The sequence below is a fragment of the Pelecanus crispus genome, chromosome Z, assembly GCF_030463565.1.
Source record: "Pelecanus crispus isolate bPelCri1 chromosome Z, bPelCri1.pri, whole genome shotgun sequence".
Classification (NCBI taxonomy): Eukaryota; Metazoa; Chordata; class Aves; order Pelecaniformes; family Pelecanidae; genus Pelecanus; species Pelecanus crispus.
In genome coordinates, this window is record NC_134676.1 from 50,461,278 (window position 1) to 50,473,937 (window position 12,660).

Sequence of the window (12,660 nt, forward strand, 5' to 3'; positions counted from 1 at the left end):
TCATTCTGTGTGGGTTATTAACTTTGGTTGTCTTTAACACCATGAGGCAGATACCATAAATTGTTTGGGGACTAAACACATTCATGCTGAGATGCAAATTCTCCTCTCTGCTGCTAAGCTTCCTGCCTCATGCTAGGCTAAATTCTTTGTCAAGAAGTACAGAGAAGGAAAAAACTCCTGTGATGCATGCAAAGACAAACTGATGCTTTAAGTCAGATGCTTTTTAAATCTGCATTTACACTTGCTTTAAAGCCTTACCCCATTTTCTGTCTGTAGTACTTCTGCGCTTCAGAGCAGTAACCACATAGGAAAATGTTTCCAGTACATGTTCCATGCTGTGACATACCTTATTTCTCAATAACGGAACATGGAAGAAGATGTAAGTCTTGTTACCTGCTGAGCTTGCTCTGTAGCTTTCGGCTGTTTTGGAGTAAACCTGTTTCCTGTCCCCTCCTTAATGTTTCATTAAATCAGCAGTTTCTGCTAATTCTTAGATGTTGTATCATATTTGGTTAGCAAAAGGGAAAACAGATTTATTTCTGTTGAATGAGATTTTCTCTGATAAGTTCCATGTACAGAAAAAAAGGATCTGCTACCTTCGCTGTCAGAAACCTCTGTTCAGGGCTACTAAAAAATTTACCATCAAAAATAATCTCTCAGTTCTTGGAAGACAGTACATTCTGGGTGACGAGAGTGAATGGCTGTTGGTGTAAAATGTATTTAATGTCCCCATTTTTATCTTTCATGCTGAAAATAAATGCTCTATTTTTAATAGTGTTGCTGGGAATGCATAATAAAAAAAAGACATTTTAGGTGGAAAACATTACTGCTCTTTCACCTGTTGTGCATGATTTTAACAAGTATGTTGATATCTTCATCCATCAAGATAAATAACTCCATTATTGCTTGGGTTCTCTGACCGTATCCTTTTTATTATTCTGTTGCCACATAGGAAGCAGACACTGAGACATCTGATTCCTCAGGAATTCTGTCTTCACCAAATGCCACAGGATCATTTCTTGCCAATAATGCAGCAAATATAGTAACTTAATGTATCTCATTATAAACATAGAGCTTGATGATGGTGACAATAGGGATGAGTGTTTATGGGTAAGAATCAGGGGGAAGGCCAACAAGGTAGACATTGTGGTGGGAGTCTATTATAGACTGCCCAACCAGGATGAAGAGGCAGACAAAATATTCTCTAAGCAGCTGGGAAAAGTCTCATGATTGCTAGCCCTTGTCCTCATGGGGGACTTCAACTTTTCAGATGTCTGCTGGAAATACAATGCAGCAGAGAGGAAGCAGTCTAGGAGGTTCCTGGAGTGTGCGGAAGATAAATTCCTGACACAGCAGGTGAGGGAGCCAACTAGGGAAGCCGCCCAGCTGGACCTGTTTTTTATGAACAGAGAAGGACTTGTGGGTGATGTGATGGTTGGAGGCCATCTTGAGCATAGCATTCACAAAATGATAGAGTTTTTGATTCTTGGCAAAGTAAGTAGGGGGTTCAGGAGAACTGCTACCTTGGACTTCTGGAGGGCAGGCTTTGGCCTCTGTCCAAGGCTGGTTGACAAAATCCCTTGGGAGCAGTCCTGAGGGGCAAAGTAGTCCAGGAAGGCTGGACATTCTTCAAGAAGGAAATCTTAAAGGCTCAGGAGCAGGCTGTCCCCACATGCTGAAAGACAAGCTGGCAAGGAAGAAGACTGGCCTGACCGGCTGAACAGAGAGCTTTGGCTGGAACTCAGGAAAATAGGAGTTTATGACCTTTGGAAGAAGGGACAGGCAACTCAGGAGGACTACAAGAATGTCATGAGGCTATGCAGGGAGAAAATTAGAAGGGCCAAAGCCCAACTAGAACTTAATCTGGCTACTGCAGTAAAAGATAATTAAAAATGTTTCTATAAATACATTAAAGACAAAAGGAGGGCTAAGGAGAATCTCCATCCTTTACTGGATGTGATGGAAAACATAGGGACAAAGGATGAGGAAAAGGATGAGGTACTTAGTGCCTTCTTTGCCTCAGTCTTTAATAGTAACACCAGTTGGTCTTGGGGTACCCAGACCCCTGAGCTGGAAGACAGGGATGGGGAGCAGAATGAAGCACCCATAATCTAAGGGGAAATGGTTAGTGACCTGCTACACCACTTAGACACACACAAGTCTATGGGCTGGATGGGATCCACTCAAGGGTACTAAGGGAGCTGTCGAAGTGCTGACCAAGCCACTTTCAATCCTTTATCAGCAGTCCGAGCTAACTGGAGAGGTCCCAGTTAACTGGAGGCTAGCAAATGTGACGCCCATCTACAGGAAGGGCTGGAAGGAGGATCCGGGAAACTACAGCCCTGTCAGTCTGACCTCGGTGCCAGGGAAGGTTATGGAGCAGATCATCTTGAGTGCCATCACACAGCACATACAGGACAACCAGGTGATCAGGCCCAGTCAGTACGGGTTTATGAAAGGCAAGTCCTGCTTCACTAACCTGATCTCCTTCTATGACAAGGTGACCCGCTTAGGGGATGAGGGAAAGGCTGTGGGATGTTGTCTACGTAGACTTTAGTAAAGCCTTTGATGCTGTTTCCCACAGCATTCTCCTCGAGAAACTGGCTGCTCATGGCTTGGACGGGTGTACTCTTCACTGGGTAAAAAACTGGATGGATGGGTGTGCCCAAAGAATTGTGGTGAATGGAATTAAATCCAGTGGTGTTCTCCAGGGCTCAGTACTGGGCATGGTTCGGTTTAATACCTTTATCAGTGATCTGGATGAAGGGATCGAGTGGACCCTCAGTAAGTTTGCAGATGACACCAAGTTGGGCGGGAGTGTTGATCTGTTTGAGGGAAGAAAGGCTCTACAGAGCGATCTGGACAGGCTGGACCGATGGGCTGAGGCCAACTGTATGAAGTTCAACAAGGCCAAGTGTCGGGTCCTGCACTTCAGGCACAACAACCCCATGCAATGCTACAGGCCTGGGGAAGAGTGGCTGGAAAGCTGCCTGGCCAAAAAGGACCTGGGGGTGCTGGTTGACAGCCGGCTGAACATGAGCCAGCAGTGTGCCCAGGTGGCCAAGAAGGCCAACAGCATCCTGGCTTGTATCAGGAATGCTGTGGCCAGCAGGAGCAGGGAGGTGATTGTGCCCATGTACTTGGCGCTGGTGAGGCCGCACCTGGAATACTGTGTCCAGTTTTGGGCCCCTCAATACAAGAAAGACATTGAGGTGCTGGAGCATGTCCAGAGAAAGGCACCAAAGCTGGTGAAGGGTCTGGAGCACAGGTCTTATGAGGAGTGGCTGAGGGAACTGGAGTTGTTTAGCCTGGAGAAGAGGAGGCTGAGGGGAGACCTTATTGCTCTCTACAGCTACCTGAAAGGAGGTTGTAGTGAGGTGGGTGTCGGTCTCTCTTCCCAAGTAAGGAGCAATGGGCCAAGAGGAAACGGCCTCAAGTTGCACCAAGGGAGGTTTAGATTGGATATTAGGAAAAATTTCTTCAAGGAAAGGGTTTTCAAGCATTGGAACAGGCTGCCCAGGGAAATGGTTGAGTCCCTATCCCTGAAGGTATTCAACAGACATGTAGATGTGGCATGTAAGGATATGGTTTAGTGGTGGACTTGGTACTGTTAACAGTTAGACTTGATGATCTCAAAGGTCTTTTCCAACCTAAACAATTCTATGATTCTATGATCTCAAGACTTAGAGCAGCTTTGTTCATGTTGGTAAAATGCAAATTTTTCAATAGTTTCAGAATTATATCTAATAAAATTAGAGAAAGAGGGGGTTTTTAAAGCTAATTTTTTTTTTCTCTTTAATCTTAGAAATTAGAAATTTGAAATAAAACTGGCATATTGAATATGCAGCACTTTGTGAATGACCTAATACAATGCTTTGGAATAAACTGTGATGGCCCTCATGACCTCTTATCCCCTGCTGGTTGCTAAAAATTTCCCTGACAAATTTGAAATGTGTGCATTTCCGCATGTATGGAGAAGTTTGTGTTTCAGCAACTGACTCCATGTACTTTCATCAAGCATTTTTTATATGCATGGAAACTCTCTCTTGCAGACATGGGAGTAATTAAATCTATTGTTTGCAGTATCATTGTTTTGGTAACTGAGAGGTTCAGCATTCGACAGGCTTCCTCCAGCCAGTGATAAACTTGCCAGTCAACAGGACAGCTGACTTAAGGTGCAAAATAAATAAAACCATTAGTAAGTTAATGTTTTTCTGCCTTTCTGTACATATTCTCCATTATTTGAGTAAAATCTACATATGACTGTTTGTTGAGCCTTTCTTCAGCCTTAGGACTTGACTCAGGAAATGCCACAGTTACCCTCTTCTAGTCTCCTTATAGCAGAAACTCCTTACTGGTACTATTTCTGCATGGATGGCCCTATCTGAGCTAGGCAAAAATCACTTCTTTAAGCAAAGGGGTGTCAGAAGGACAGAATTGCTTTTGGTGCCTCTGACCAAGAGGAGGGTGATACACTGGAACTCTTGATATAGTAAGGGGACAGGGAAGAGAAAGATAAAGTAGATTTTGTTTGTTTGCTATGAAGATATCCTAACACCATTGTGTAGCAACATAAGGAAAGAAAACATAAGGAAATTCTGTGTGGAATGAATGCACGAAGCACGTTTTTTACTCCAGGTCTACCAGATATGAACAGATACACTTCTGAAGAAGGCATGCTATTTTAATATGAGAAAGCACCTTGGAATGAAGATTGTCTCATCTATTTCCTACTTTTTAGTAGCTTTCTTCAAAGAAATATTTTTTCATAGGAAAAGTTCTCCAAGAGCTATTTGTAGGCGGAATGGCAGAGAAACCATTGTGGTTTTCCTTTAAACTAGCTTTTTAATTACATCAATGCCATCTACAATGTACTAAGTCCTCTGACTTGCATTTATTTCATTACTGTGAGTTGGCTTGTGGAAAAAAAAGAACTAGATTAATGCCAGTTTAAAGCTTGGACTGGCACACCTCTCACCTAGAGAAAAACCTATAGTGATGTAAAACTTATTTATCCAGCAGTTCTTGTTCAGTGTGGGCATCAGTTATATTCTGTGAAATAATAGAAAGGGAGGATAAAGCCTGTAAATGTGACCTGTTTTAAGGACTGATGAAAGGAATTTATGCACTATTTCTGCAGAAGTATTTCTCAATTTGGTGTGTTGCCTCCTTCACAGGAGATTCTGCCACAACCTGAAGGCACTCAAGCGTTTTTTTGGGGGGAAAAAAGGGTGGGTTTTTGTATTTTTGGTCTGACACCTGAAAGTAATATTTTATCTCTTGCTTTGTTGATTCAGGTTTCCCTGGAGAGCTTACAGTGACTACTCTGACTATGCAGAGCCTATTGACTGAGCCCATTCAGTCTCAGCTGGAGCCTCTAGGCATAATTGTAATACAAAAAATTGTCCAAGGTACTACATGAATGATTTTGTAGATGTCCTAGAGCCCTTATTCTCCCTTGAGAGTAATTTTTAAGTATATTGATTATTTAACATGATTATTAAGCATGACATCGCAGATGTAGTCTGAAGATTGCTGGTAATACACTTCTCTGTCCCATGCATCGTCTATCCTTGAGGGAAAGCATCCACTATGCATGCTTGTAAGTCAGGGTTGCATCCTACTCTTCTGGCAGTGTTTGAAAGTATAGTTGGCTTGAGCAGTTAAGGAGGATTTATACATAAGCAGAGACTTCAGAAGTGTACCAACCCCATTGTTAGCTTGTGACACTAAGCTCCTGTATTTTGGGCTTGCTTTTAAATGGAAAGGAAGAGTGGAAAAACACAGAAAAGGTTAGAATGACCTGACCTTGCTTGTAGTTGTGCTCAGCTAGCCAGATACAACCTCCATTCCTCTCTCAGTCTTTGCCCTTCTCTTCTTCCTCCACAGTCCCCAAAACTGTCAACAAGAAACAGCCTTCAAGTTTCACTTCAAAATAACTGTCCCTTCTCAATCTGCTCTCATTTTAGAGCCAATATTGCAGTGTTCATACTTGCACATGGCAGTGATTTTCTTAATTTGGCAAGACTGATAATGAGCTTTATAGCTATTTGTTAGCACAGGTATTGAAAGTGTTAAGTAGAAAAGTACAACCCACCAAGGAAAGGAAAAAGCAAACCAAACCAACTACACTTCTCTCATTCTTGGGGGGCACGTATTTTTCTGACCCTCTGGCTCCTCTTTCGACACTATTAAAGACTTTTCTGTCAATATATTCTTGCCACTCTGTCCAAAAGCATCACAAAAGATGTGCAACACTTTCAGAAGTGTCTATAATTAGGATCCACTGGTATCCAGTAGCTAACCACTTCAGAGTGTGTGCAGATCACACGCATCTGTTTCTTACTGTATTTACTGCTGTGAATCATGGAAATGAAATGAATGGGTGCTCCAGCATGTTGTCCAAAACTGCAGCAACCAAGTTCCTGTTGCTAGTAATTGTTTGCTTGTATATGCATATTGCATATAGGCAGATTCATTTTAGTCTGATAAAGTGGGTGAATATCTCATGAAAGACAGAAAGCCAAATGGAGGAATATCAAACACAGGCATGTGGTACCTGAATTGTCTCATCAGCTACTGGCTGATGAGTGTACACTTTTCACCAAACTGCTCAATCTTGGCCCATAGTGGCAAAGCTATTTGTGTATGAACAGTTCATTCCTATCGTCATCATCATCTGCAGTGTTTGAGGAAAACACCGTATTCTGCGCAAATGCTTGAAGTTCAAGTGCAAAAGTAGTATCTACAATGATATTTTCTTGTCAGTCTCTGTGCTCTGTTGTGGACTTGAGAGCTCTTAGTACTAAAACTTCAACTTTCTTGCATCTTTCCTCAAGTGTCTAACCACTTCTCGAGCACTGAAGAAAATCTCATAGATTTAGTATGGGTGATCAGGGCACCCATAAATTTCTACCCTTGATATACACCCCTTCCTGAGACCTCGCAGCCCACAGAAGCTCCCCTACAGCAGATGAGACCCAAGAGAAGCTTACCCAAGTGAGGTAATGAGCTATGGAAATAACTCTTAACACCAGAGGTCAGGACATGTTTCACCAGAGATCAAAGTGTACTAGTAGCTAAAATATTTCTCTTCCATAACTCTGCAGAGCAGCTTTTCCAAGTACTTCATTGCTATTGTGAAAAACCTGCATTATACAAGCAAGGGCCATGGGACATCTCTTCTAGAGAATCTAATCATCTTACCCTAGAGGATATAGTTGCTGGTAGCTACGGCATGAATCTGTGTATATAGTGGTAATCACAGTTATGGGGCAGCTTACCAGTAATTGCAGTTCCAGATGTGTTGTCCGTATGCTCATTCATTATTCTTGCCCTGCTTCCCCACCCCACCCCACCCCCCATCAAAGGTTGAGAAAATTGAGTGTTGTCTTTGCACTACCCTTTTGTGGTCATGCACAGAGGAACAGGAAAGAGGGACACACACCACAGGGTGCTGCAACAACACAAGGCTAAAATAGTGCCAAAGAGAGGGAAAGGAAAATCATCATGAGCAGCACATGGAGGAAAAAAGTAAGGGACTATGAGAGCAGGGAGGCAGGGCATGAAGAGGGTAAAGCGGCAGCAGTAGCAGCCTTGCCAGAGCTTTGGCCACAGGGTCGGATATGCAGGGCGGCAGCATCACACAGGGACTTGAAGGGGAGGGAGAGAGGACTGAGAGAGAGGCTCCTTCTGACACTGCTGACCCAAGCTCAGAGCTGACATTCAGACTTCAGCAGAGCTTTAAAAATGCTCCTGTTCTGGTGCCTTCATTCGAGCCTCTTCAGTCACGTTTTGTGCAAAGCAGCTCGAGAGGAAGATTGGACTGGTTTTACCAGTGTAGGAGGAGTGTGGGAGCAAGTAGGAGGTTGGGGGAGAAACCAATTGCTGCACAGATACCTTGAAGTTTGCCTTGCTACAGACTGGCACAAGAAAACAAGTTTTATAGGTAGATTATCTGCATGTGTGACATTTTTCATGCCCTGTATCTGCAGTGTACATTGCTCTGCTTCTTATTTTACAGTGAGCTATCTTTATTTTCTCTTTACTGCAGGGAGCAGAGGCCTCATCTGCGTGATAAATGTGCCTAGCACCTTCTAACGGTCTAAGGCATGCAGACGTGTGTTTAACAGGGAGTGGAAAATTGGGTGGTGCATAGATTGATGGAGCAATTGCACGCAGCGGTGGCACTGCCACTATTTTCAGCGTGCAGAAAATGGCCAAGGCAGCAGAGCTGCGTGAAGCACAGGGCAGCTATTGCCTTTGGAGCTGACCAGAGTATCCTAAATGTAAATGGCTTCATCAAGAAGCACAACAGTGGTTGCCCTGTAAATTGGACAGGCACCTTTTGCATCTGCTCTCAAAATAATTGATGTGTCCGCAGAGCTGGTTTCTCATCCTAGGTGACAATTTGGAGAAGCGTGCCTGTGAGCTTTGCTGTTGTACAAAGTGTACATTGCCAGGGCTCAGGGCTGTGGGGTGGGGAAGTTTCTGGGTGTTGGTAGGGAACTATTACATGTGGTGCTAGAAACCAGCTTGTCCTCATGGAGGAGCACTGCAAGGCAAAGCAAGTGCAGGGGCCCAGAGTGGGAGAGGTACGTTTGCTCTGCCATCCTGAAGCAGAGAGGGACTGGAGCCTTCCCAAGGGAAATGGCAATGCTGGAGCAACGCGAGGCTCTTCGGGCTACTATGGATCTGATGTGCTTCACGTGGTGCCCACTCCTCAAGCTTTGGGCTGTTCATGCCATGCTGGTACTGTGTGTCCTACACTGCTAGGATCAGCTTTGGGGCAAGAAAGTTGGAGAGGGATGTGAGAACAAAGCCCTGTGCACAAGACCTGAGCTAAGGCTGGAAGCTAGTTGTGCTGTCTGACTACTGAATATTGTCTCATGTAACCTCTCTCACAAGCAGCTTAGAGCCAATGAGTGTTTTGAAAACCAATACCAGGCTGGAGCATGACCTGAGAACCAGGCATGCTTATGCATGTATTGTTTTGTCCTGTGTACGCTCTTCTTGAACAGTGTATTTCAAAACCAGTGTATTTCCTATCTAGTTCAGAAGTGCCTTTTCTTCCACCTAGCCAGAATAAAGGTGGTTGCATACAACAGCTCTTTAAATTTATTTATAGGGAAGTAACAGAGATGGAAGTTGTCCAAAACCAACAATGGTTTTCACCAGTGCTTGCCAGGTCAGCTGCTTGCCGGGTCTAAGAGGAGGCAAGAGAAGGAGATCCAGAATTTAGCCAGACTTGTTCATTGGATAGCATCATAGTCTGAGTTATGCATTTTCTTCTCCCTCCCACATATTTTTGTGCTAACTAGTGCTTATTTCTGAGTGCCAAATGCAGCAGAAAACATAGCTTCTTTCTTGGTTATGTATTTGTTAGAACTTGTTACTGTCTTGCTCTGGGGAAAGGAGAAAAAAAGCAGTGTCTCTAGTAACTTCTTTGGTTTGGTCTTCAGAGATTTTTGACAGTGATAAGGGACATGCAGAAGATCTTTTGCATTTCTAAGGTAGTAATTAACTTAGGGGAGTAAAAGGCTTGCTCTCAGTGTGTCTGGTGGGAAATGGGTTGGTAGGTCTGTCTGGTAGGTCATGGGCTCTGGCTGGAACTGGTGCTAAAATGCCCAGGAGGAAGGCTTACAGCTAGAAACAAGGAGACAGAGTGCAACAGGAGGTGGGGTTGCCCGCAGAAAACCATGGGCCCCAGCCAGTTAGGATTTTCAGTTTCAGCTGAAGCAAAAGAGTACAGCAGACAATAATATGGCACATATGGCACCGTGTCAAACAGCAGCTCTGTTTTAACCTTTAGAGGGGACACTGTTTTCTGCTGCCTTTTTTGCCTCTCCTGTGAGCTGAGGCCTCAAAGACCATCATCACAGAGCTAGTCATAGTGAGTTGCTAAAATCTGACTGCTCTGCTGAAAGGTACAACCCAGAGGAAGAGGGACTCACAGTGCAGATGGGAGCACAGGAGGTTCACTCAGCTCAACCGAGCCAACCATTTTAAGCTGATTTGTAGCAGAGAGTTGTTTAATAAATGTTTGGGATCTAGCGGATAAGCAATATTACAGTGGGGTTTTTTTCTTCACATATGTGATTTTTCAGGACTTTGGACCTTTTAAAGACTGACAGCCAAATGCTCAGTGAGAAATGGGGTTGCCCTAAGTTTGACATCTGAGATAACCCTCACTGAAGCTGCAGAGTGTTCTGCAGTGGCAAGAAAGCAAAGTCGAGGCAGGGAAAAAACATACAGAGTTTTATTATTTTTTCTCTAGATTCATGTGTTTCTATTTTTTCTTACTTGGAACAAGAAACCTATACACCATGTCAGTGTGCTTCTGACTATTTTGTGTCACCTTCACCCAGAAACACATGTAGAGGACCAGGGGTAGCAGCACACTGCAGGGACTTACACAGCAACTCACACCACCACTCGCAGTGTGCCAGGAGACCTCCAAACCCTTGTACACTGCTTTGCTAGGTGAAGTCACCAGTATACTCTCAGAGGGAGGTCAGCTGTTAGCCAGTATGAAGGGGGGCAGCAGACATCTTACAGCACCTGTTCTGTGCAGTGTCTTGAAGAATGTGAGGCTTAGCACTCACCAGTCCATCTTTTGTGAAAGAGGGTAACGTCTGCCCACCGCATTTTTCAAAAAAGCTCTCAGGCATAAGGGAGAGATTAATACCAGAGATGTACTGGTCTATTGAGTTTACGTGGCAAGGTTTTGATAGCAGGAGGACTGCAGGGGTGGCTCCTGTGAGAAGATGCCAGAAGCTGCCCTCAAGTCAGACAGAGCCAGCTCCAGCTGGTCCATCTGAGATGGACCTGCTGCTGACCAAAGCTGAGCCTGTCAGCGATGCTGGTGGCACCTCTGTGATAACATATTTAAGAAAGGGTAAAAAACCCCACTGTGCAACAGCAGCTGGCAGAGAGAAGTGAGAACATGTAAGAGAAACCACTCTGCAGACACCAAGGTCAGTGAGGAAGGAGGGGGAGGAGGTGCTGCAGACACCAGAGCAGAGATTTCTCTGCAGCCCCTGGTGAAGACCATGGTGAGGCAGGCTGTGCCCCTGAAGCCCATGGAGGTCCATGGTGGAGCAGATATCCACCTGCAGCCCGGGGAGGACCCCATGCCGGAGCAGGCGGATGTGCCCAAAGGGGCTGTGACCCCCTGGAGAGCCCGTGCTGGAGCAGGGTCCTGGCAGGAGCTGTGGCCCTATGGGGGACCTACACTGGAGCAGTCTGTTCCTGAAGGACTACAGCCTGTGGAAGGGAGCCACATTGGAGAAGTTTGTGGAGGATTGTCTCCCATGGGTGGGAGGCCCCCACGCTGGAGCAGGGGAAGAGAGCGAGGAGGAAGGAGCGGCAGAGACAACACATGATGAACTGACCGCAACCCCCATTCCCCGTCCCTCTGGGGGATGAGGTAGAGAAATCAGGAGTGAAGCTGAGCCTGGCAAGAAGGGAGGGATGGGGGGAAGGTGTTTTTACATTTGTTCTTATTTCTCATTATCCTACTCTGTTTAATTGGTAATAAATTAAATTAATTTCCCAAAGTTGAGTCTGTTTTGCCCATGACAGTAATTGTTGAGTGATCTCCCTGTTCCTTATTTCAACTCATGAGCTTTTCATAGCATCTTCTCCCCCCGTCCTGTTGGGAAGGGGAATGATAGGGCAGCTTGGTGCGCACCTGGCAGCCAGCCAAGGTTAACCCACTTAACTGGCAAACAGACACAAGGGTCAAGTGCAGCAGGCATGGAGCAGGACTAGAAAGCTGGTTTTCAGTGTAATGAATCCTCAGACTACATGGCAGGGCAAAAGGCAAGTTGATGAGGAAATCTCAGTTGCGCAAAGGCTCCTGCTGTGGACTGTGTCTTTCAGTTCATCAGCAGACATCGCTGTGTCATTCAACTTAGTCACTTCCGCACCAAAACCCAGCCCTTTGACCCTTCTGAAGGAGGCTGCTGCAGAGTTCAGAGCCGGTTACTAGGTTTCCATGAGCTAGAAGCAGCTCACATCACTTTGCCTACCATCTTCCTTGCACCCTGGTGCTGACAGTCATCTGCCAGCTGAGGCTTTGCACGCTGCCATGTTTTCATCAGGACAGGACTAGGTGTCTGCCCCAAAAGTGTTCTTTCATTCAGGGACCAGCCATGGGACCACTCCAAAGACTTTTCCCGTTTTCCTCTAGCTAGGCAGGTTTTCCTGACCAAAGAAAGCTAGTGGAGCCTGGAAGTTCAGAAGCTCCTGAATTTTCCTTTTCTCATTCCCAAGAACTGCAGCCAAAGCCTGCTTGTATTTGTGGACTTTTATACTGAGCCCTGTGTTCAGCCTTGGAGCAGCTGGGCAGCCACACTGTGGGTCTGTCTTTTAAAAGAACCACTGATGCTGCAGCACACACCTTTTTGTGCACTTTCACCTCCAGGCAGGCTGGGATTTTTTGTTGCTCCCCATAACCCATGAATGCAAACATCAAACCCACTTGCTGATCAAAGAACCACAAACAATCAAAATCAATATTCACTTTTCATTTAACTACAGGAGCAAAGTGGGAAGACCTGAAGGATTTAGCTCTAATGAGGATATGGTGTTATGGTCACAATAGCATTCCTCCATTATTACCCTGTCTGTAACAAAAATAAATGGTGTGGTTTTGGC